This window comes from Pseudopodoces humilis, chromosome 21, assembly GCF_049639895.1.
Source record: "Pseudopodoces humilis isolate 2021_Gansu_Grassland_sample_001 chromosome 21, ASM4963989v1, whole genome shotgun sequence".
Lineage (NCBI taxonomy): Eukaryota > Metazoa > Chordata > Aves > Passeriformes > Paridae > Pseudopodoces > Pseudopodoces humilis.
This window is the reverse complement of record NC_142220.1, coordinates 536,125-561,006: the sequence shown is the minus strand read 5'-3', so window position 1 is coordinate 561,006 and position 24,882 is coordinate 536,125. Positions and strand designations below refer to the sequence as shown.

Genomic DNA, 24,882 nt, shown 5'->3' with positions numbered 1-24,882 from the left:
GAGCTGCTCTCCTGGAGAGAGCCCAGTCTGGATTCACCGCTGTCCCCTTAAACTGAGTGAATCTGCTGCTGCCTCTGGCTGACCTCCCAGGCCCTTTCCTTCATCTTGGAGCTCCTTGGATCTTCTCTGTCTTTCTCTTTCTCCCTCGCTCCTCAGGTACTGTTCACAGCCACATTTTGGTCACAGGAGGTGGCTCCTGGAGGCCAGAGTGCAGGTCCCAGAGCTGCCAACACAGATCCCACTTTGGGATCTTCATCCATCTTTCTGTGCTAGAAAGTGCTGGCATTTCTCCATGCAGCAGCTTCCTCCTGGCAAAGCCCCAGCTGGATCACCATGAGAGGCACGCTCAGGCTCTCTGCATGTTTCCCCCGTGTGCTCCCTGACTGGTGGCAGGGTCCCTCCTGCAGGAGGTGACAGCTCCTGTCCCCTCCCCTGGTCCCCATGCCCGTGGGGACAGGCTGCTGGGGGATCCTGCAGGTGCACCTCCTGCTGCTGGGGCTGGAGCTGGGAGCCTGCAGCAGCTCAGGAGGGACGAGCCAGCGATGTGCCCAGCTCTGGCACACAGGACTGGCACAGGGGACAGGCACACGGGACTGGCACACGGGAATGGCACACAGGACTGGCACACTGGACTGGCACACAGGACAGGCACACAGGACTGGCACACAGGACTGGCACACAGGACTGGCACACAGGACAGGCACACAGGACAGGCACACGGGAATGGCACACAGGACTGGCACACAGGACTGGCACACAGGACTGGCACAGGGGACTGGCACACAGGACTGGCACACAGGACTGACACACAGGACTGGCACACAGGACTGGCACACAGGACTGGCACACAGGACTGGCACACAGGACTGGCACACAGGACTGACACACAGGACAGGCACACAGGACAGGCACACGGGAATGGCACACAGGACAGGCACACAGGACAGGCACACGGGAATGGCACACAGGACAGGCACACAGGACTGGCACACGGGAATGGCACACAGGACTGGCACACAGGACTGGCACACAGGACTGGCACACAGGACTGGCACACAGGACTGGCACACAGGACAGGCACAGGGGACAGGCACACAGGACTGGCACACAGGACTGGCACACAGGACTGACACAGGGGACAGGCACACAGGACAGGCACACAGGACTGGCACACAGGACAGGCACACAGGACTGGCACACAGGACTGGCACACAGGACTGGCACACAGGACTGGCACACAGGACTGTGCTGCCCTCCCTGGGTGCCTGGGGCTCTCGCAGAGCTGAGCTGGGGCCACGGAGTGCCCGGTGTGGGAGCCGAAGGCTGCGGTGTTGCACAGCAGGGCACAGCCCCACGTTTTGGGCAGCCCCTTCCTGCAGCAGCACCAGATGCTTTCCCTGCAGTTTGAGTTTTCCCATCTCATTCATTTTAGAGATTAATTAAAGTGTTTCCCCTCCCTCCCTCTCTTTTCCCTGCTCCATACAGCTGCACATGGATTTTAGGGTCATGATTGTTTACATCAGTTATATTTACATTAATGGGTGTTTGTTTTAGGAAAAACAGCAGAAATCCCATAAAAACAAATGTTCTTTGTGTCCCACAACTGGTCCTGCAGCCCCACTGGGCTGGGGACTCCCATGGCAGCCCATCTTGCACCCTGCCAGTGGGTCTGCATGGACAGCCCTGCCACGGGCACACAGCACCTTCTGGGGGCTGCTGTGAAGTGACCTCCAGTGCTCACGAGGTGGCTGGGGGGGTTTTCACACGCCCCTGGGTCCCATGGCAGGTGGTGGCAGCCAGGTCAGCTGCACGTGTTTGCCAGGGATAATCCCCCATCCTGGTGTAGGGATGCTGCTAAAGCGCCTTTGATGGGGCAGGCAGTGGGTTTGTCCTTTCATCAGGAGCTTGGAGGAGGGAGAGTGTTAAGAAGAAGAAAGAGAAAGGGGAGGAGGAATGATAATTATTTTTTCCAATGGCTCTGAGCTGCTGGATGCCTTTAAAGTTGCCTTTGTGTTCCCGTGGGTCAGGCCGGGCAGAGCCTGGCCCAGAGCTGCGTGGCGCGGCCGCCTTTGTCGGTGGGGCCGTGGTCTCGGTTATTAACAGGGATATGGAGACCCAGAACTTCAGATCTTCCATGCAGCTGGTGGGAGGAATGTGCAGGGCTGCCTTATCACGCTCATTTAACTGGTTAATACATCTTCAGAGCAAATAATGCGGGCTGGGGGTGAACTGCTTAACCAACCTCATTACTATTGTGCATTTAGCAGCTTGGAGAAAGATAATACCTTTCAGGTTTGACCCAATTTTAGTTTTTGTTGTCATAACCATGGAAAATCGACCTTCAGAGACCCTCAGCAGTGAGCCTGAATAGGAAGTGATTTACAGCAAAAGTGCCGTGTGGAATGCTTAATGCAGTTGTGCAGGAAAACAGACTGCGAGCAGCTGCTGGCATCCCTTCGCCACAGCGAGGGCTGCCCCGGCTGCTGGCACCCCTGTCCCTGCGGCAGGGGCTGCGGGCACTGCCCTGGCCGTGGGCACACCCTCCCTGCGGGATCAGACCCTTGCTAGTACAGCCATCCTGGGGCTGCGCTCGGCTGCGCCGTGTTCCCCTCACCGCGGTGCCGGTGCTCCTCGGGACAGCCGCAGGGGGCTGGCCTGGGCACCTCCTTCCCTGGCACCTCCTTCCCTGGGCACCTCCTTCCCTGGCACCTCCTTCCCTGGGCACTGCTGCAGCCAGGGCTGGAGGTGCTCACTGCAGTGACCCTGAGGTTAATGTGCCCCCCGTGGTCAGTACACGACCCCATGGTCAGTACAGGGCCCTGTGGTCAGTGTGCCCCCCGTGGTCAGCGTGCCCCCCGTGGTCAGTGTGCCGCCCGTGGTCAGTGTGCCCCCCGTGGTCAGTGTGCCCCCCATGGTCAGTGTGCCCCCCGTGGTCAGTGTGCCGCCCGTGGTCAGTGTGCCCCCCGTGGTCAGTGTGCCCCCCATGGTCAGTGTGCCGCCCGTGGTCAGTGTGCCCCCCATGGTCAGTGTGCCCCCCGTGGTCAGTGTGCCCCCCGTGGTCAGTGTGCACCCCACAATCCCCGTGCACCCCTGAGCACCCCTTGGCCTGGGTGTGTTCCGCCTGGCCAGGCGTGCCAGGGTCCGGCCATGGCACTTTGATCTTGGCCAGACTGTCCCAGCACCGCCAGCCTGGGGCTTTGCTGCTGGTGCCCTTCGGCACCCGGCTTGTGCCGCGGGATTGGTGACAACCCTGACGCCCTGGTGACAACCCTGCCACCACAGTGACAAGACTGATGCCACAGTGACAGCCCTGCCGCCCTGGTGACAGCCCTGATGCCACGGTGACAGCCCAGCCACCCTGGTGACAGCCCTGCCGCCGCGCCGGCAGCGTTCCCACGGGTGAGATGTCACCCGCACCCTGCGGGGGTGGTTCCCATCGCTTTGGTTTTGTCTGTGGCAGGCACAGACTTTCCCAGCTCCAGCACTGGGGGTGCGTGGGACCTTCCCCTTGCTCGCATGGGGAGGTGGCAAGCCTTCCTCCCCTTTCGCTGAGGCAGCTGCAAGTGTGGCTCTGCCACCCCAGCCTGTCTGTGTGGTGCTGCTGTGGCGTGTGGGTGGTCCCTGTGGCACGGGATTACAGCTGACAGCAGTGCCCGGGGCTGGGGGAGAGCTGGGAGCAGCTGGTGCCCACGGGGAGTGGGTGATGCCCACGGGGAGTGGGTGATGCCCACGGGGAGTGGGTGATGCCCATGAGGAGTGGGTGATGCCCGCGGGCTACAGGTGTTGCCCAGCTGCCCTGGGGCCCGAGGAGCACTGGGAGCACTGGTGCCCGGGGGCTGCAGGTTCCCCAGCACCAAGGGGCTCTGCTCACACCCACGGCAGCTGTGGGAGGAGCGGGGACCGTCCAGCCGGGGGTCAGTGGGGCTGCGGAGCGGGGCGTGCCCTCCTCCCTCCCCTCCCCAGGGCTGTGGTGGGGTGGGGGCACGACGAGGGCAGGCAATGGTAGATCACTGTAATTCTGCTGTTTAGCAGCTGAAGGTGAAGCTGCTCCCTCAGCACAAGAGTTGAAACTCTTTAGCTTTCCTCAGTGTCACCTCCATGGCCATGGATACCTCCAGGTGTGACGTGAGACCCGAGGAAAAAAACATCTCCTGTTTAGCATCAAAATCCCATTACTGAGCGCCGTGTTCTGCTGCACAGATATCAGCTGTGGCGCAGATAAGTGGGAAATAGCTGCTGGTCGGGCTGGAGCAGGAGCTGTATCTTGGGCTGTACAGGTGCCGAGTGCTGCTTCAGCGAGTTTGCTGCTGAAAGAAAATTCCTCTCCCCACTCCTCCGCAATCCAGGGAGAAGCACTGCGGGCAGCTGCCTCCCCAGCTCCTGCTGCCCCCCAGCCCTGCCTGCTGAGGGGCAAGCCTGTGGCACCCCACTGCCACGGTGGGGCCGACAGGAGGCACCGGGCTGGGACCAGGGCCAGCGTCCGGGGGCAGGGAGGCAGCGGCAGAGGCTCAGCCTCCTGCGAATGAGCCGGTACAGCCTTGGTCCTGCCCCTGCAGCAGCCGCCAGGCTGGCCCAGGGATTGCGGATGCTGTGGGCAGCTGCATCATCTTTCCATCTCCTCCCTGAGGTGCTGCTGGCTTTGATAAAACCTCTCAGCCTTGCAGGGGTTGGCTTGTTGATCTAATCGCTGTGGTTTAGTGTGCAGTAAAAGCCCGGTGGCTCCTGGGGGAGATGTCCCGTAGGGATCTGCAATTCACTTTCCCATCCCTCCTGGGGCAGGAGCACTTTCCCGGTGGCGGGGTGCTGCAGGGATGCTGCCGATGGCGAGGGATGCTGCTGCTGGGTGAGGGATGCTGCTGGGCCCCCAACACCAGTGGGGAACATGCCAGCCCTCATCCTGCACTCACATGGGTTTGCTTTTGAAAATAGATGGTGCAGAAAAAATCCTGCTGTGTTCAGTTTGTTTCAGCCATGCAATTGGGTTTTCCCAGTGTTTGTCTTATCCTGCACTTGCTGCACAGATTGGAGGGGTTCAGCCTGGAGCAAAGCCCACAGTGTGAGTCCCCTCGGAGCCCCCAGCTCCGAGTGGCTGCTGGTCACACACAAACCACAGGGAGGGAACAGGGACTGGTGGCAGAGCCTGTGGAAGGGGACAGCCACAGGGTGTTCAGGGGACACCGAGGGGGTTTAGGGGACCGGCTGTGACAGACCAGCATTAAAGAGGCTGGGATGGAAGGGCTGGGGAGCGACACTGCTGAACTCTAGCTGTGCCTGCTGATCAGGAGCAGAGCCTAATGAGCAGGACTAATGAAGCAGGAGGGGAATTCCAGCAAGTCTGGGGAGTGCCTGCATGGGATGTTGACTGTATCTCAAGTCAGACTTGGGCTCCCTGCAGTCTGTCCCCACATCAGTGGCGGTGCCCGTCGCAGGGATGGTGCCCACTCCCTCAGCCTGCTTGGTGTGCTGGGTGGCTGCAGGTGCCGGTCCCAGAGTGGGTGCCTCCAGTCTGCTCCTGGGGCCAGCATCCAAACTCCTCTGTAGGCTGCCTCTTGGATTTTTACTGGCTCCCCACTGCTGGGAAGCCCATCCCTGTCTGGGTGCTGCAGTGCTGGGGTTAATGGAATGTGCTGGGATGGTGTTTGGGAGACACTGGTGGCTTCACACAGCCCTGGCCAGCAGCCTGCCCCAGGGATTGCTGCAGAGCCAGTCTGGGGGGCCTGGCTCCCTTCCCACCTCCCTCTTGGCCCTGGCTGGTTCAGCATCAGGAGGGGATTTGCGGCCACTCCACGGCGGGCAAGCCTTGTCTTCCTCTTCTCCTTGGTTTTTAATGAGCCAACCTTGGAGGACCTTGAGCACCACTCCTGCAGCTCCGCTGTGACTTATCTCCCAGCTTCTGCCCCTGTTCTGCCGAGGGGATAAATCTCAGCTCCCGGTGTGGAGCCGGTGCTCTGAGCCCATCCCACCGCACGGTGCAGGCGTTGTAACTCATGGCACGAGGGGGCTGCCTGGCCGAGGTGCCAGGGGGATGTCACTGCTCTGTGCCTGATGGATGGGCTGCCCGGGGGAACAGGGAAAAAGTCCCATTACAACGGAGGACAAGCTGTTAAATTATCTCCTGCTCAGCCTGGGTCAGGAAAAGTCAAACGTGGAGCTGCTGGTGGCCTCCAGAGAACCTTTGGGGAAACAGGTGGGTTGGGGACTTTTTTCCTTCAGGAAGAAGTTTTTGCCTTTCCTTGTCTCCATCCCATGCACTCATCTGAGGCCAGGGCTGGTGCTCTCAGGGAGGCAGGACCAGCCTCAGCATTTTCTGTCAGAGCAGAGACTGGCACATGTCCTGCTGGGGGCCCGCTGTGCGCCCCGTGCAGCCAAACCCTGTTCTCGGGGCCGAACGCGCTTCCCTCTCTTCACGGAGCAAGGTCCCGCCTCTGCACATGTCAGGGGCTGCTCCAGAGCTGCTCCCCAGCCCTGAGATGGTTGTGCTGTTAAAGGAGTGGGCCCAGAGCGTGTGAGCCCCCAGAGCCGCGGCGTTCTGAGGCACCGAGCTCTGCCACATCCTCCTCCGTTATTAGCGGCGGTGCCTACACAGGGACGGGACTGGAGCCTCTCCCTCTCTCTTTCAGGCTGAGAAACTGCTGCTGTGAGACCCCGACAGCTCTTCCTGACAGCTCGGAGGGGTGAACACGAGTGTGAGCTCCCACCTGCCACCACACCTGAGGCACCTGCCCTTGGTCTTCAGGTATGTTGTTTCCACCTAGCAGTCCTGGTAGGGGAGGGCATGGAGATCTTTTTTTTGGTTGAGGAGGAAGATGCTGCTTCCCATGGCCGTGAATGGGGCAGCAGCTCACAAGCCGCCCACCGGGGGCTGGTTCCAGCACTGGGTACAGACCCTGCGTGTCCAGACTCCTGTGTGATGACCTGGCAAAGGGGGACAAGCCGTGTCTGCTCTGATCCTCGTGGGATATGGTGTGGGGGGGTCTGGCCCTACCCTTCGATCAATCCCAGCCATCCCTGCTGGCTGCAGGAGTGTGGAGGTCCTGGAGCAGGCGGGACCTTGTGCTGCCCCTGCCTGGGAAGGGGCTGTGTGCCCATGATGCACACACAGCCCCGCACGTCGCCGGAGCCGCCGGGACCCGGCTGCTGGCACCGAGCGTGCTGCACATCCCCTCAGGGCTGCGTGCGGCTCCGCGTGCTCTGGGCTGAACCCATCACCGTCACTTCACGTTACACGGACTGGAACCCCCTCCTGCTGACACCAGTCTGCACTGGGAGCTCGCACCAGCTTGAGGAGGAGCTAAAATTTAAAACTCTGGAAGGCAGTGGGACTCTCTCCTCCAGACGAGGCGTTTCCCTGTTTGTTCCCAGCACTGCGAGCACCCACAGGTTCAGCAGGTGCATAGAGAGGCATGAACACGCTGTGGCAGCCGTGGTGACCAGGGCTCTGCTTGGGGATGTTCTGCCACAGAATTTGTCTTCCAGTGCCCTCTCCACCAACTGCTGTGCTGGGGAGACCCCAGAGCTGGGACTACTCCTCTCCCAGCTGGCAGCAGCCGAGGGGAGTGCCCGTGGGGCTGGGCAGCACCGGTGGGCTCTGCAGGGCTCCCCGTCTGGGGGGCTGCGTGTACCCCCCTGCAGCGCTGACTCCTCCCAGCCCCAAGTGCCTGCCTGGGAATCGTGAAATGGGAGCGAGAGCTGGAGGCTTCTCGTCCCTTGCCGGGGTACAGGTCGTCCAGAATGTGGGATTAGAGCGGCCATGCAGATGGATTCCCCAGCTGCATTAATCAGTTCAGAGGCAGCAAAGGCAGCTGAGCTCTGTGCATCACCTTGAAGCTCTTTTTTGTCTTTAGAAAACTTTGGGTGGATGTTATTGCTCATGAAAGCAAGGGGCTGATCATGCTGGGAAGGAGCAGGCGTAGTGTGGGCTGGCACTATTATGCAAGCTTCCCACATGCCGCTCTGCCAGTGCACTCCGTTCCAGAACAACAGCACGCGTCCTCGTGCCAGCCCCGAGCCACCCCCGGGTCTGCCGGAGCACCGCGGTCCCACCGTGCCCACGTCGCCCTCGCCACGGGCCCTGCCTGCGCCTCTCCTGCCCCCTGCACCCGCTCTGCCCGAGGCAGCAGCCCCAGGGCCGGGCGGTTCTGGGGCGAGGGGCTGCGTGCTCCGGTGTGGATCCAGCTGCCGTGAGCTCCTGGCCAAAGTGGGAGTGCTGGGAGTTTCTCCCAGGACGCTGTGCTGCTCTGGGACACGTCTGGCTCTGGGGCTGGGACTCTCAGGGGACGGCAGACAGGCAGACAGCCCAGCCATAGCAGTCGTGCCCCTGCTTCAGGAGGGCAGCACCTTGTCTGCGGGGCCGGTGCAGCCGCTGCTGCCAGCACCTGCTCTGGGCAGCAGGGCAGAAATGGGCTCACTGGAGCCTCTTCCCCATCCAGCTTTCCTCCCTGCTGCTTTCCTCCTCCTCTCCTGGAGTCTGGCTGGGCCCTGTGTGAGGCTCAGGGCTGTGTGTGGGTGCTGGTGCTGAGCTTGGGGCTCACTGAGCTGGTGGGGAGCAGCCTGGAGCCAATGCAGAGCCCCTGCGGTGACTCTCCCCATCATCCCCAAGCCTGCTGGAGCCCCCCCCGGGAGGAGAGTGCTCCTTCAAGGAAGACTTGGAGATGAGCAATGGAAAACATCTGACAGGGGAGCCCTTGAGGCGCTTTTGTTCCAGCGAGTGGGAGTGTGAGATCCGCTCAGACATGAAAGGCTGTGCAGCTCCGTCCCCAAAGTCACGGCGAAGGGGAGGACGGGGGGTGTGCGGCTGCACCGGGAGGTCATCCCGGGAACGACTGGCACCGGGATCCCCGCTCCCTCCCTCCCCTTCCAGCAACTAAATTAGGTCACACTTGAAAGTCAGTTTCTTGGCTGTGGATTTAATTTAGCTTTTCCAGGCTAGTTATCATATAATAAATTCCAGGAGATTTATAGAAAACATGCCCAGGGAGGCTTAGCCAGTGTGTAACAAGATTTGTGCCTCTTTCCTGCTGTTGAGCATCTCTGGCGAGCGCAGTGCTGCCGGCAGATGTGCAGGCAGGGCTGTCAGCCCCGAGGGAGCTCCCAGGGAGTCAGGACAGCCCCAGAAGTAGGGGGAACACACCACCCCACAGCTCTCTGGGGCACGGGAAGGTCCCAAATACTGCTGTCCTCTGCCCTGGCTCCCCAGCAGCCACAGATGACCCGGAGCAGGTGCGTTCCTGTGGTTCATCTCTTGTGTCCTCGGCCTGGCTCAGCTGGGCAATGCCGAGCACGGGCCCATCCCAGCGGTGCCGGTTCATGCCCAGAGGTGATTGGGGTGTCCCGGTGCCTTTCTGCTCCGGGGGGAGCGGTGTGCGGGACATCCCTGCTGGGGGTACCCTGTGCCCTCCCTGCCCTGGCTCCCGGGGCACAGGGACCATTAGACACAGCCCAAATCGGCATCTCTTGGCATTCCCCACTGCCGGGGGGGTTTTCCACCAGGCTGGGAAAGGCTGAGCAGGGAAAGGCGCTGGAGTCCAGGGGGATTTCTGGCGGTGGCAGCACACGGCAGCGCAGTGCTGGGAGCACGGAGGGCACTGCCAGCGCTCCCGCTCTGCTCCCTGCTAACGCCGCACAATTAGTGTCTTATTAGTCACTCCGTGTGTTAAGGCATTAGAAACAATTAAGGGTGAGAAGAGTTTCCAGATGTAGCGGCAGGCGCGGGAGCTGGGAGCTGGCAGCTCCGCTGGCTGCTCCCATATGGACGGGATCTTGCATGGGGAACTCGCTGCGGGGCCATGGGGCCATCCCGGGCCTTTGGGATGCAGGGAACTCGTGCTGGGCAGCCCTGGGGGCACTGCCCACCTCTGCTGGGGGCACGCAGAGCTGGGATGGAGCCACAGGGGGCTGGTGGATGTCAGAAGGAGCTGCTGGGATGCCCGTGGATGCGGGGCAGAGCCGGGAGTGCTCCCCAGGGCTGGGTTTGCTCAAATCAGACATTTATTTGCTGTTGCAGCTGGGTGTGAGTGAGTCCCTCCGTGCACCCAGGCGCTGCTGGCAGCCCCGCGCTGTCCTGGCGAGGAGCCGGGGCTGGGGAAGCGCCTGGCTGTGAGCAGCAGCTCAGGAGCATCTGGGACACGGCATGTGGGGGACAACTGCCTCGACAGAGACAGCGCCGTGTTGTGACACTTCTGGGTGCGGGAGAAGTAGCACAAGCAGTGACGAATGTGACTTCAGAGCCCAAATGCAAGTGACTTCAGCTCCCCAGAAATAGTCCCTGGGCAGTGCAGGGGGAGGGGACCTGGAGCCGCAGTTCCTGGGGATGTTGGGGTGCTCCTGTGACTTTTTCCCCACATGCAAGGTGAGCTGCACTCCCACCATTGCCCCCCAGCCATGGCACTGGAGACAGAGGCCACCAGCCAGGGCTTACGGAGGTGATGGTGGCTCTGGCCAGCACTGGCAGTCTCTCCCCAGCACAAAACACCTCACCCTGTGAGGAGCACTCTGGGAGGGTTCCCTGTCAGCTCTTGGAGGCCTTGGGTGCCCTCGTGGTGTGGAGAGTGTGGGGGGCATCAGTGGACACTGATGCTGTGGTTGCCCCCGGCTGAAGCGAGGCTGAATGAGCACCGAGGGATGCTGGCGTGCAGCAGGGCGGTGGAGAGGGGCACAGTGGCCTTGAGTGCATTGAAATCATTTCTCTGCTGCTGTCCCCAGGGCGAGGAGCAGTGCGTGGACAGATGGTGTTTGTGAGTGACCTTGTAGCTCTGAGCGGTTCCCTCGGCTGCTGAGTAACGCCGGGAGCCGCGGGAAGCGGCGGCGCTGCCACCGGCTGCTGACAGCGGTGGGAGCCTGTCCCAGAGCCAGGGCTGGGAGGGATGTGGGGTGAACCAGGGATTGGAGCCAGAGCCCGACAGCCCTGACGTGATGGCTGCAGGGAATTTCAACGTGCACTGTGATCCCGGCTCCCCTTGGCTGTGGGAAGAGTGTGGTGCAGGCAGTGAGGCTGCTCTGGGCTCCCAGCAGCTCCTCCAGCCTGGCTTTTCACCTCGGCAGCAGGATCATCTCTGTGCTCCCTGTGCTCTTCCTTGGGAAGGGCCTGAGCTTTCTCCAGGAGCGGAGGCAGCGGTGCCTGCGGCAGGGCCACGGCCGCGGTGCGTGGGGACACCCTGGGGAGCCCATCCTGTGCCCAGCAGGCCAACAGCTAGAAAGGCTTTCGACACATGAAGTTTCTTTCAGAGCTGCGATCCAGGACAGTGGTCCTGAGGGAACAGATCCAAGGGAAGGGAAAATTGCACTGCAAGGTGCAGCTTTGCTGTCGAAGAGTCACCCTGGGCAGGCTCAGCTCCTCTGGCACCCTTGCAGCCTCCTACGAACTCCGTGCGGGCTGCAGCACAGAGAGGTGTCCTAAATTGGGGAAGGAACAAGGAGCTCTTGGCACTCGCCTGGAGCATCATTTGCATTCCGGCGCAGCTCCCGGCTGTGAGGGAGGCGGGGGCCCGGCAGCCGCGGGGCGAGGAGCGCGGCCGCTCGCCAGCTCCGGCTGTCGGAGCATCCCGTGGGACCGCTGCGGAGGGGGCTGTGACTCGGGGATCACCGTGCACCAGGTTTCTTGTTTTCCTTCTTCTCTGAGTGAACTTCGCGTCCAAGTTCTCTGACCAAGATTTGTGCCTTTGTTTCTTCCCCCTGGCCCTGGGGCCGGTGCCCTGTGATGTGATCTGTGCCGAACCACGGCGGAGCTGGCTGTGTTCCCATCTGCTCTGTGCTCGCCGGGGATGGAGAAGGTGCACGGGCTGTGAGGAGCAGCCGGGGCCGGGCAGTGCCCACAGATGGCTTCGGTCGGTCCGTGGCAGTGTCCCTTGGGGCGGGATGCTGGCCCCTGGCCCGGGGCTCACAGATCCACCCGGGATGTGACAAGGGCAGGGCGAGCAGCGGAGCCTGCGGGGCTCTCGTGGCTCGGGGCACAGGACCCCAAACTCTTCGGGAGTCCCTGGAGGGCGTGATCTGGGGGCGAAGGGCTCCCTCTGAGTCCGGCGTGTCCGAGTGAGGGTGGGATGAGCCCCGGGGGCTCTGCCCCGTGTGCCGGTGCTCGGCTGCCGCGCAGCATCTGAGCAGCTCCGCTCACTTAGCATGCAGCAAGTGTTGTACTCGGAGAAATTTAGACGTAATTTTTTTGTGCTTGCATGTAAATGTGGGTAGGTGCTGTCCTGATTGATGGCAATTAGCATTTTCTAACGGTAACAGATGTTCGGATTGCCAGGAGGCTGGTACCTAACGCCCACACCGCCATCTGTTCTGCTGGGCACTGCCTGGGGAAGCGGCACCAGCGCTGCGGACCTGCGGGGCCGTGCTGGGGTGTGTTTAACAGCAGTGTGCAGGGGGGGTTTATTGTGGGGTTTTTTCTGGGGGAAAATAATAATAATAAAGACGTTTTCAGGTTTATAAATAGTACACTGTTTATTATGGGATGGAGACTTTCCATCTGATCGGCAGCCTGGATTGCTGCACAGTTAGTGAAACAGTCTGGACAGCGCGGGGAGCAGGATTCCAGGGGATGCGGTGGGAAAGGGTCTGGTGGGTGGCCAGTGGGTGTGCATGGGCAAACCCCCCGTCCTCTGCCAGCTCTCTGTGGTGTGTGGTTGCTGCTTGTGGGCACAGGGGCTGCTCTGTGTGGGCATCTCTTGTCAGCTCTGGGTTGGAAGCGGTGGAACATCTGTGTGGTGTTTGAAGGGGTTTGAAGGTGTGTCTTAGGAAGAGACCCAGAGTCCTGAGCCCAGTCCCACTGTCCTGGTGGACCCACCGCAGCCCCTTTCCTCACCCGGTGCCTGTCCTTCCTCCTGCCTCCCTTTATCTGCCTTTTTTACCCATTTTTCTTGTGCCAACCTTGTATGACCAGCTCCTCCCAGTGCCCCTTCCCTATGTATTTATAGAGAAGCTTTGATTTGGCTCAGACCAGCTCCTCTGTCCTGTTCCTCTGGTGTGCTCCTGGAGCAGCTCCCTGCTCCCCCAGCCTGACCCTCCCAGACAGGGTCATCCCATGGCATGGATCCAGCGCCAGCCAAGCTGGCACAGGTGCCCTCCCGCAGAGCTTGCAGCGCCAGGCAGCCCGGGAGCACGCTCACACTCACACTTACATGCTCACACTCACACTCACACGCTCACAATCACATGCTCACACTCACTCTCCTCCCAGAGGCTGGAGCCGGTGACTCAGAGTCAGCCCGTGGCTGAGTAATGCGCTGAGATGTGTTTCCATGTGGTTCCCAGGTTGGAGCACATGCTTCCATGTTCAGTGCTTTGGTTTTGTGCTGCTCTTCTGCACAACGCTCCCGCCTCACCTCCTGGCTCCTGCCAGCCCCCTCTGGGCTGAGCCCCTCCTCCTGCCCCTGCCATCCCACTGGGCCCAGCCACTCACATTCCCAACTTATTGTGGCGTGAGCTGCATTAGGTACAGGCAGATCGTACCAAGATTTCCACCTTGGTTTTCACTGAGCTCCTGTTCTGCATGATGGGGGCTCGGGGATCTTTCCCTGCCCTGACTCCTCTCATCTCCATGCTGTGCTTTCCAGCGCCGTGGCCCAGTGCAGCTTGGCACGATGTGCTGGGCCAGTCCTGGGGGGTTTCTGGGATGGAGGACATGCTGACCCTGGTACAAGTCCCGCTGGGGGCATGGGACCCTCCACATCGGGCAGAGGAGCTTTCAGGCAGATTTGTGATGAGCCAAAGTCTCACACTCGTGTGAGAGGATCAGCCCTTGCTGCAGGGCTGGCCCCAAGGCACCGGGTGATGCCTGGGAGATGTGTGCGGACCTTGGATGGGGACAGTGGGCTGGGGACAGGGGATGGGGCTGGGCTGAGGGGCTCCAGTGCAGACAGGCTTCTTGCCCACACTTCTTTGTTTTATGCTGGAAAACAAGTCTGCTTCGTCTTTGTTTCTTCCCCTCGCTTTTCAAATTCATCTGGGAAAACTTCCCTGGGTGCCCGCAGAGGTGTCACCAGCCCGACAGCTTGTGCTGCTCTAATAAAATGGCTCCGTAGCACAGGGTTTGATCTATTTTCAAAGCGAGCTCCGCGCTGTCTCCTCCCGCCCTCCCACTGGCAGCCAAACAGAGCCCGAAGGCTCCTGGGAGCCCAGGCTGTGGCACAGCCCTGCCAGCAGCAGTGCCCGGCCTGCCTGTGCCCATCCCTGCTCTGCGTGCCCAGGAAACGCTCCGGGGAGCAGGACAGGGCTCCCTCCCTCCGCTGCCGTGCCAGGGAGAGGAGCTCTCTGCGTGGTTTTTATTCCTCCAAGCGGTGATTGTGCCGTATAAATTAACATACGGAAACTTCGCTCCACTTGGAAGTTCGGTATTTTCTGCTTGTTTGATGCCCCGTTTATTAAAACTCGATTTCTACGAATAACATCCTTTAAATAGAATTTGTCTTCCAGCGATGAGTCACGGCAGAGCAGCAGCTCCTCGCAGGAGAAGGCAGCACGAGGGCAGGTCTGGCACTTGCAGCCTCGGGAATCCCCAGATCAGTGCCCGGGGCTTTGCTGCCCATCCTGCTGCCCCCGCCTGCTCCAGCTGCCGCCGGTGCCCGCGGGCTCGGGGCGGGGATGGATCCCCGGTGCGTTCTGGGGTGTCCCTGGAGCCTGCAGAGCCCGTGTGGCAGGAGGGACCGCGCTGTACCGTCCCCGTGCCGCTGTCCCTGCCTGTGCTGTCCCCTGGCACTGGCGGTGACAGGCTGGGGATGAGGTGAGCTCCAGGAGGCTGCAGGGATGAGGATGTGATGGCTGCCTGCACCAGGGGAGGTGTGCAGGGCAGTGGCCAGGGGAGTCCAGCACAGGGATGTGGGGCAGGGCAAGGTGTGCCCACGTGTGTGCCCGTTCTGCCGGCACCGGCTCTGCCTGTCCTGGTTCCCTTGGTGGAATTTCTTACAGAGGTGTCAGGGCAGGGACAGGTGTGGGAGTCGTGTCGGGGAGAGGAGGTGGATTTTAGGTGTTCACAAGATGGGGGATCAGATGGAGTCTGGCTGGCAGCAGGATGGGGCTGAGGGGCTCCTCTCCAGAGCTGTTTCACCAGCACGGCAGCACATCTGCACAGGGCAGGTTTCCCCCCAGGGAGGAAGAGGAGGGCACAAGCCAATCTCCCAGCCCAGCCGGTGTCAGGCTGGGGCAGCTCCAAGTGGTCCTGAGCTCCTGCAAAAATGAGTTTTCTCCGTGCTCTTGCCTCCTCCCTGGGACGCCGCTCGCTCCGGTTCAAGGGTTCCTGCCAGGATTATTATTCTTTCAGGTCTGACATCTGTTAAGGTGACAGCAGCCAGGGAGAGCTGGGACTGGAACAAATTTCTCATAAAAAGTAGCTAAGCTGATGAAACCATTAGGGTGCCTGCATCCGGCACTCCATCACGGTGACACACGGGGACAGGGACAGGTGCTGCCGTGGGCTGAGCTTTCCCCAGGAGGGCAGGGCCAGCCCTCTGTCCCTGCCTGAGACACACTCAGCTCTGTTCCCTCTCCCACCCCACATCCTACATTTGAGCAGTTCTCCATGTGCCTGCCAGGCTCCTGCAGCAGCTCTGGGACCCCCGGCCCTGCAGCAGAGCCACGGGGGGAGCAAGCTGGGGCTGGGGCAGATGGGGTGACCAGGGGAGAGAAAAGAGCGCTGGATTCCCAGAGCATTACCCTGCTGTGGAGCATCCAGGGCTTCCAGACAGGGCTGGGATTAGCCCAGCAAGGCCAGGGGCTGTTTGCCACCAAGGTGCTGGTGGTCAGGATGGATCACCATCCAATGGTTCAAACCAAAGCAAACCAATGGTTCTTGGGCATAGCATCTGCCAGGCTAAACATGGTGAGACTCTGTTTGCTGGCCCTGGCCTGTGTCCAGCCAGACTTCCTGGGCTTTAAATCATTCCAGTGCCTTTTCCTGCAGAGGTGCTGCTCCAGGGACCATGAAGAGCCAAGAGAACTTCAGAAAAGGCAGCTAATCTCCAGACCATGCCTCAGAAATGGTTTTAATCCCTTTTCCACCCCCACAGCCTCCTTCACTCTCAGCTAGAAGTGGTCACCCCTGTTAAGTGCTCGCTCCTGGGCTGACTACTGAGCTGCTGGAGGAGGCGCTGGGATGTGGAAGGAAAACCCTTTTTCCTGGAGGCGTTGAGCTATTCCTTACCGTGACCTAGATGTCAGTTTAATGCTCCAACAAGTCCCAAGACTCACATATGAAGTTGCCCAGGGGAAGAGGATATTTCAGGAACACAGAAGCTGCTCAGCAGTGGTAAAGTGCACGAGCTTTCCCTGGCAGGAGCCGTGCTGAGGCTCCGTCTGCTCGTGCCCGCCGTGCCAGCCATGGAGCGGTGCCCCCTCTCCTCGGGGGGCGAGCACGGTGCCCGGGCACTGGGAGGCTCGGTGGTGCTCTGGCACACGATGGCAGCGCCGTGTGGAGCCCGTGGTGCTCCGGGGCCAGAGCGGGAACGGGAGGTGCTGCTGCTGCTGCTGCTGCTGCTGCTGCTGCTGCTGCTGCTGCTGCTGCCGCTGCTGCTGCTGCCGCTGCTGCTGCTGCTGCTGCTGCTGCTGCTGCTGCTGCTGCCGCTGCTGCTGCTGCTGCCTGCCCGGCGTGCCCAGAGCGGGAGCAGCCCCAGCTCCATCCCAGGGATGGAGCAGGGATGGAGCAGGGATGGAGCAGGGATGGAGCAGGGATGGAGCTGGGCTGCCAGAAGGAACACGGCACAGGTGGAGGATGTCCAGTGCCGTGCTGGGTAAATCTGGCTTTGCACACTCACCCGTCACTGTCTCCCTGCCCAAGGTGGTTGTGTTCCCCCTTTCTCCCTCGCTGCCCTTGCTCCCCTGTGCCTGCTGGATTTGGGTGCATTCCTGGGGCTCTGCCAGGGGGGGTCCTGCTGGGTCCCCCCTCTCCCTGCTCCTGCCACCACAGCCTTTGTGGCACAATCACAAAGTTGATGCTTCCATCTTGCGTTCCGCACCTGCGAGTTCCCCTGTGGATGATTTAGAGCTGAGAGCCTGGGCTCTGGCACTGGGAGAGGGTTCCCGAGATAAAATAATCTCTGCCAGCAGCTGAAGTGACAGAAGCCCCATTAACAGCAGCATATGCCTGGGAACACCCGTGCTGCGCGGGAGGACGGTGCGGAGTGGGGGAGCACGGGAGCAGCAGCCCGCAGGAAGGGGGGATGAGGGAGCTGGTAATTACTCTGCTGCCATTGGGATGCGCCTCGCTAATTTACAGCCTTCGTGGAGTCGGGATGTGATTCTTCCTCCTGAGCCTGGGCAGGGCTGTCCCCTGGTGCAGGCAGCCGTAATTATCCACGTTTAACTGAGGGCTTCTAAAATGTATTTGTCTTGCAGCATGTGGGTGTAATTGCTGTGAAATAAATGCGAGTGCAGTTGTGGCTGGAGCAGGACCTCGTCTGACGGGGAGCACAGGGAGCTGGGGCTGCCCGGGCTGCACCCCGGCCCTCCGGGACACTGCTGCCACTTGGAGCTGGGGAGGATTTGGGGGGTTCTGGGCATCCCCACAGCCCCGGCACAGACCTGCCCTCCCTTGCTCTCCCTACTGGAAGTTTGTGCTGACTGGATGGATGTGCTGCCGGTGGGAACCAGGCTGTGAGTATTCCCTGCTGCTTTAGCCCCTCTGCCGGGGCCGGGGCTGCCTGGGTTTGTCTGGCGTGGCAGGCGTGTGTTTGTGGCCAGCAGCGCTCGGTGCTCAGTGCTGGGCTGTTGCCCAGGGCTCTCTGAGGAGGGGTCTGCCCTGGCACCCTGCGGCTCTGGGCTCTGACCCAAGCCCAGGTGGCCTCCACACTGGCAGCCCCATGGCTGGGGGGCTCGGGCAGGGTGGGGAGCAGAGCCCGGGAGCTGCTTGGGGACCTTTTGTGCCTCTGGGTTTGGGGTGCTCCATGGGACTCTGGGGCTCCCCAGTTCCGGTTGTGCCCCCGCTCCTGGAGGCAAACTCCCAGGTGGATTTTAGGGCACTTGATCTTTGCTCTCTGAGGGGCAGTGACAGAGCCTGGAGTGGTGGTGACAAACACGTGGCTCGGACCTGCTGAGCCCGGAGGAAGCGGTGCTGGGGTGACAACAGTGTCAGCTGTCCCCATGGCCCAGGCACAGCTTGCTGGCTGTCACAGGGGTTTGGGGACCATCCTGTTTGGAGGGGAGCTGGCAGGAGGGGTGTGGGGCAGCTCTCCATGGCTGTGACCCCCCAGCCCCGGGGCAGGGTGCTGAATGTCCCCATTCTCCGGGAGGCTGCCGGTGGCTGTACCCCTGTTATGGCTGGGGTAAAAGGGCACCCATGGGCAGTGAAGGGCAAATGTGTGCTGGCACCACGCCTGGGCATGTGCTGGACAAACTCTGGTGGCACGGGAACTGTGCAGGAAAGAGCTACAGAAATGGTTCATGGGCTGGAAAAGCTGCTCTGCTGTGGGAGACAGAGCCTAAGTAGGTTGAACTTTTCATCCAAGAGAAGTTTAAGAGGTGGCTTCGTGATGTGGGCTGTTTTAGCTTGTGATCAAGAGATGTCTGTGGGTACAGAGCGCTCTAATTTAGCAGAGAAAAGACATAAGATCCAGGCTCTGAAAGCTCCAGTAAGACAAATGCTGACTGGAAACGAAGTGCGTATTTTTATCAGGGAAGGTAATTAACCACTGGAACGGCTTCAGCCCGTGGGGGTTTCTCTGTTGCTCGCTATGTGTGGATCAAACACGGAAATCTGTCTGGGAGGAAAGCTGTCAGTGGGGTGAGCACAGGACTGGACTCGCCAGGCCTAAGGGCCCTTCTGGCCCTGGGCTGTATCATTCAGTGCTGGTCCTCGAGGGTACTTTGAAATCTGGGTTGTATCAGAGACATGAGCACTAAAGCACTTGAAATGGGAATTCTCCTTCTCTGGAGAAGGGGTCTTGTTTTCTCTTGGGATTTTTAGAAGGAGGTGGCAGGGCGATAAAGTCCTCAAGTCAGGCACCTGCCCTCCCCCCTCAGTTCTGTCCCTGTCACTGTTCAATATCTGCAGAAAACCAAAGAAAACTTTCTCTTCTTAACTGTGAAAGTGCCACAGTCCCAAGACAGGCCTGTTTAGGGTTTCCCAGGCTGTTTTTGTGCCCATGCTGTAATGCCTCTGGCCGCTTGGTGCTGCTCAGCGTTACCTACCCACACTGTGGGACAGGGCAGCAGAAACTTTCCCAAAGTTGAGGCAAGCCCCGTTCCTCCTGTGCCGGAGTGTGTGTCTGTGCAGGGGGAGCGAAGGGAGGTGGGGCTGTCTGGGACAGCATCAGCCTGTGCAGCTCCTGACCCCGAGCTGGGCCACCGAGGGCAGACGGATCCGTCCTGCAGCTCTGGGTGCTCTGGGCCGGGCTCTGGCCCTGGGCACGGGCAGCACGGTGCCGGAGCGGGTTGGACACGGGCTCAGCGTGCGCTGGAGGCTTCCCAGCCCCGTCCATCTGCTCCTCTGCGGCAGCGGGAGCTTCGCTGGCCGTGCCTGCTCGGGAACCTTCCGCCCCTTCCCTGGGGCTGGGGCCGTGGGCAGGAGCTGCCAGGGCTGCAGCTGGCACCCGGCGTGGTGCCGGGGGCTGCCCGGGGCAGGAGCATCCTCTCCCGCGGACCTGGGCTGCAAATAGCCACTGAGTCACACTCTGGAACGGGACCATCTTCCCAGGAACTGTAGTTTTCCAAATAATTCTGAATGTTTCCTCTGCTCAGAGGCTGAATCCTGTCGGTGCAGGGCACAGGACGGGATGCTGGGTGGGATTTCTGTCACTCCTGTCCCGTGGGGCAGCGTGGCTCCTCTCCCTGCTCCCAGGGCTCACCCAGCACTCGTGGGCTCTGCTCCAGGGCTGAGGCACCACGAGTTGTGCTGGTCTTGGCGTTTCTGAGCCTGGAGAACTGCTGTGAAGGCAGAGCTGGTCCCTGCCACGGAGCAGCTCCGTCTCATGGGGTTTGAGGAGTGTGGGCAGGGCTGGCAGGGCAGCTCGGTGCCCGGCTTGGGAGGTGTTACCCCATCTGTGCCACTGCCCATCCCCTTCGTCCTGGATCCAGCTGCTGCTGGGACTGGGGGCACTGGCCTTCCTGGCCGGGGGAAAGGGGAGGAAAGGGGGGGCGTGGCATGGGAAGGGTTAACGCAGAAAGATTTTTACCCCGTGGCGTAAACAGCACCGAATGCATGTTTGCCTTCATTTGCATATTGAAACATATCCTAAAGGCCCCTCGTTTGGAAAGTTCTGTTTTTTACTCCATCTTCCTATAGAAGGGAGGAAATTATTCATAATTAAAAAGTAATAATAATGCGGAATGAAGGAACCCAGCTGTATAATACCCAGCACAAAAGGGGGAGCGTGGGGAATCTATTTTTAATGGTTTCCACAGCAACTGCGATTTTGTTTACAGTGATTTTCCTCCTGTGCTGTGAGGCTGTTCCCAATTTACATTTTCAAGGAGCTCTTGCATGGGAGGCCCATCACTGGAGGGTGCTGAGAAGAGAGGCTGTGGCTGGGAGAGGCTGCTCACGGCCTGGGCACACGGGCAGGGCACCGGAGCCAGCCCCGGCTGCCAATGGAGCCACGAAGGGCTGCAGAGCCCGGCTGGGGACAGCCAGAGCTGCCTCTGGGGGTGGATGGTGACCCCACGGCTGCTCATGGACACCCCTGGGCACGGCCGCCAGCAGGGCCCCCGTGGGAAGGCTGTGCTGGTGCCAGAGGGGCTGCGAGGGGACGCCCAGGCTGTGGCACCCAGCTGTGCCACCCAGCCGTGCCACCCAGCTGTGCCAGCCCAGGGGCTCCCCCGTGCCAGCCGAGCCCCTCTGGTTGCTCAGAACCAGCTGGGGGTTGGTTCTCCTCCCGCACAGGGGTCTGGGGACAGCGTTCCCTGCCCAGCCAGCCCATGGAGGAGCCCCGTGCTGGGCTGGGAGTGCAGCTGGGGTTTCCTTAGGGCTGTGGGCTCTGGAGCGAGCCCAGGCATCGCTGCTGTGAGTGATGGAGCACAGGGCAGGCTGACACTGAAGAGCTTTCTGGCAGGCACCAGCACAAGATGCAGGAGCTGGAAATTGAACCTCGCCTGAGAGGTGCTGGTTTTTAATGAGGGCTAATGGAGCAATGGAGCAATTTGATGGGAGCTCCTTGCATTTCCTGGCCTGTCCTGGGGCTCCCAAAAGCAGACACGGAGTTCAGTTCAAGTGTTGCAGTTGCTGCAGGAACAGCCCAGCACCCCGGGATGGAGAACTGAGGGGGTTGTCTCTGACTCTTCCTGGACTCTGTGGAGGATGCTCTTCCTCTGGGACGATGAAGAGACTCTCCTGATAAAGGCGCTCCTGAGCTATTTTTATTTTTTTTGCTTCCCTCCTCTTTTTCCTGTGGGAGTGGATGTGAGAGTTCTCCCATTGTGCCCATTCCCAGGGGTGTCCCCAGGGATTGTGGCCCAGCCAGGCTGCAGGGCAGCGCACCAGCCCTGGGGACCCCGGGCAAGGACAGCCTTTGGCTCTGCTCTCAGGCTGGGCTGGCAGTGTCCTGGTGTCCCCTGGGGACAGAGGTCTCACACTGGGCTGGCAGTGTCCTGGTGTCCCTTGGGGACAGAGGTCTCACACTGGGCTGGCAGTGTCCTGGTGTCCCTTGGGGACAGAGGTCTCACACTGGGCTGGCAGTGTCCTGGTGTCCCCTGGGGGCAGAGCTCAGCCCCCTGCCCTGGCTCCCCACGGGCACTGGGTGCAGTTTGCTTTGATTACAGCTCTCAGCCATGGAACAGGGCTGGCTCTTGGTAGCGGGGGCTGAGCTGTGGAGTCTGGGCTTGAGCACCTGAAGGAAAGCGAACCTGGAGCCGATGGTGTTTCAGGGCTCCCCAGGAGTGATCCCAGCCAGGCTGCTCAGGGGGTACCGACCCCTTCCATCTGCGCCATGGGGAGCTGCTGCCTGGAGATCAGCTCCTTTCATGAACCAATAAAAGAAGGTTTTCATCACCTGTTCCAGCTAATTTTCTGTGGTTTGTAATGGCTTTGGGAAGCAGGTAATTGCAGCGATTGCATTCCATGTGTAGCATTAAAGGGAATTGAGGGGACTGTTTGTTAATTAGCTGTACTTGTGTGGAACCTGAAACATATTAACCTTCACAGAATCCCAAACTATTAGGGATGAAGAAGGGATTTAATGATGGGAGAAGCAGAAAAACAAAAAGCAATTAGGGCTCTTTTTCCCAGCATTGCAGGCGTGTTGGAGGGGGAGGACTGGCAGAGCCCAGCGGGCTCAGAGTCAGGGGGAGGCGGGAGGGACCCTCAGGAGCTGGGATGGGATGAGCAGGGCCAGGAGCTGCGTGCAGCAGCGAGAGGATGAGCAGGGAGAGGGACACCCATTGAACCTCCTGATGCCGCTGATCGCCCCCGTTTTCATCTTTGCATCGGCTGAGCTGGCACTCGAGCGCTCGGGGCTGCAGCTGCTGGCTCAGCACCCTGGGTGCTGCAGAGGGGCTCCAGCCCCGAGAGGCTGAGGTTGGAGGCAGGGGATGCTGCTCCCGACCTGGGCAGCAGGGAGAGCTGGATCTGGAGCTGCTGGAAAGTATAAATAGTGTTTCCGTGGCAACCGTTCAACATAAACTCTCTCTTCCCTGATTGTGGAGCCCTGGCTGCTCCCCCCCGTGGCAAAACCCTTCAGGTGTTGGTCATTGTCATCCCTCGGTGCGGGAGCTGGTGGCACCGTGTGCCAGGGCAGGGCTGGAAGGGCCGTGTTGGCTCCTCGTGCCCGGGAAGCTGGGCTGGAGGTCCGGAGCCTGTGCCCTCCAAGGGTGTTTAACCTGTCCCTGCTCTGGCTGCACGGCAATGGAACAGGCTTCTTGCCCACTCCCACTGCCCAGTGGGTGCTGCTGCCTCAGTGTCCTATGGCCCTTGAGGGATGAGAAGCTTGGAAGAACTTGGGGAGCCCAAGTGCTACACTTCTGGCTGTATCCTCTAATGCCACCTCCTCCAGTCAGCCCCTGCAGATCCCTCTCCCTGGGACACCCTGGATTTCCTGGTCCTGGGATTCCTCTCCCTGGGACACCCTGGATTTCCTGATCCTGGGATTCCTCTCCCTGGGACACCCTGGATTTCCTGATCCTGGGATTCCTCTCCCTGGGACACCCTGGATTTCCTGATCCTGGGATTCCTCTCCCTGGGACACCCTGGATTTCCTGATCCTGGGATTCCTCTCCCTGACACCCTGGATTTCCTGGTCCTGGGATTCCTCTCCCTGACACCCTGGATTTCCTGGTCCTGGGACACCCTGGATTTGCCCATCTGTGGGCAGTAGTAGCACACGCTGTGACCAACATGACACCTCCTGCCCAAAACTGTCACAGCCTGTCTTGGGCACGCGGAGCCCTGGAGACAGCCCCAGTTTCCTGCTGGGAGCCCTGGTGCCTTTCCCAGTGATCGTTAATACCCATCAGCACCATGCAAACAAGCTCCCTGCTCCATTTATTCTACCAGCTCCCGATTTAATTAGGTTTTCCAGTTTTCTGCTTGTCCTGGGCCGATCACTCCTTAAAACAGTGGAGAATTAATTTGCACCTGCTGTCAGAAAACGTCTCTCCCCAGTTAGAAAAATAATTAAGCCATCATCACACATCGGGGGTAATGAATCACTGCGCTCAGTTCCCTTCACAGGTCGTTTGTTTCCTTCCACACTGGCAAAGAAGGTGCAAACTAAATGTGAGCAGCTGCCAAGTTATCCCCTTCCCTTACTGTCCAGTTCCATTTGAGCTCCATGGATCTTGGGCCGTGGCCTTTTGGAAAGGTCCTGGGCAGGGGGGTGAGTGGGTTCCCTGCAGCCCCAGGGATGAGAAAAGCCAGGTTTGCTCCTTCACACGGCCTGGGGGCCCGTGTCAGCTGCTGTGGCCGTGGAAGGCGCTGGAAGGGAAAAGGGTGATGGGGCAGGGGCTGGGCCAGTGTCACCCCCAGCCCGTGGGTCCCTGTGGTCCCCGTGTGGGGTCAGCACTGGGGAGCTCAGGTTTGATAAATGTGCTTTACTGGTTGAGTCTGGACATGCCATAACACCAGGGAGGGGTTGATCCAGCGTGGAACCGCCTTGTGTTTGTGTGATGTGACAAAATTAATGGCTCGGGTGGAAATGTGCCCCCAGGTTTGGGCTCGGGAAGAATCTGCCTCTGGATCAGCTTGGCTGATCCTTTCACTCAGAAAGGCTTGGTCCTTTCACCCAGAGCAGGTGGGTTCTGCTCACCGTCATCAAATGGGGACTTCAGTGACTTCAAGGACCTGTGTCCCTGTGTCCCCTCCTGAGCCATGCTGCACTTGGGCCATTTCCCATTTAGTTCCTGGCAGGGGCTCATGTGCCAGGTGTGTGGGGCTGCTGCGGTCAGATGCTTCTGCTCATCCTCTACAGCTTGGGAGAGGCAACAAGGAGACACCACATGCTTGGAGAGATCCCAGATCTCTGCAGATGTCTGGAGCAGTGGCCAGGCTGCATTTGCCTCCTCTCTTTGACAGACATGGGTTTATTTTCCTTGGGGGTTCCCGTGGGCACCGGGAACGTCTGAGCCAGGAGCCGCTGGGCACAGGAGGCCGCCTCGCCTTGGGTAAGGCAGAGATTTCAGAGGATGCAGCACAGACTTTCCTCCTGTCCCCCTTTCCCAGAGCCAGGCTGGCGCTTCCCCCTCTCTGCGGTGAATGGATCTGTCACTTCACATATGGGAAGCATTCGGGGGAGTGAGAGTGGGACGATGTGGTGCAGGTGGGAAGGGGCAGGGTGAGCCCCACGCACGCCTGGGGATGGCTCCTGCTGCCCTTTCCCTGCGGCTGTGGGGAGGAATCGCCCGTGGGGTGAACGTGCCTGCGAGCAGGGCCAGCAGATTCCGCCCTGGTAAGCGATGGCCCATCTGCTCTGCCATCAACCTCCCTCCGGAATGCCAGGGCTTCTCGAGGAGCTTTCCTAAGGGGAGACA

The 24,882-nt window shown here is 60.4% G+C and overlaps 1 protein-coding gene across 8 annotated transcripts in view; it reads left to right on the top strand.

The window, feature by feature from the left end:
* Positions 1 to 24,882, top strand: part of RBFOX3 (RNA binding fox-1 homolog 3) — a 131,289-nt gene that overhangs the window by 54,282 nt on the left and 52,125 nt on the right. For 7 of the 8 annotated variants that reach the window (XM_088065317.1, XM_088065314.1, XM_088065315.1 and 4 more), the window contains exon 2: positions 6,621 to 6,736. The gene's annotated coding sequence lies outside the window, so the exon portion shown is untranslated. Of the gene's footprint in view, positions 1 to 6,620; positions 6,737 to 17,500; positions 17,584 to 24,882 lie in introns of those variants that run through there. The other variant, XM_088065319.1, reaches the window with a different exon arrangement.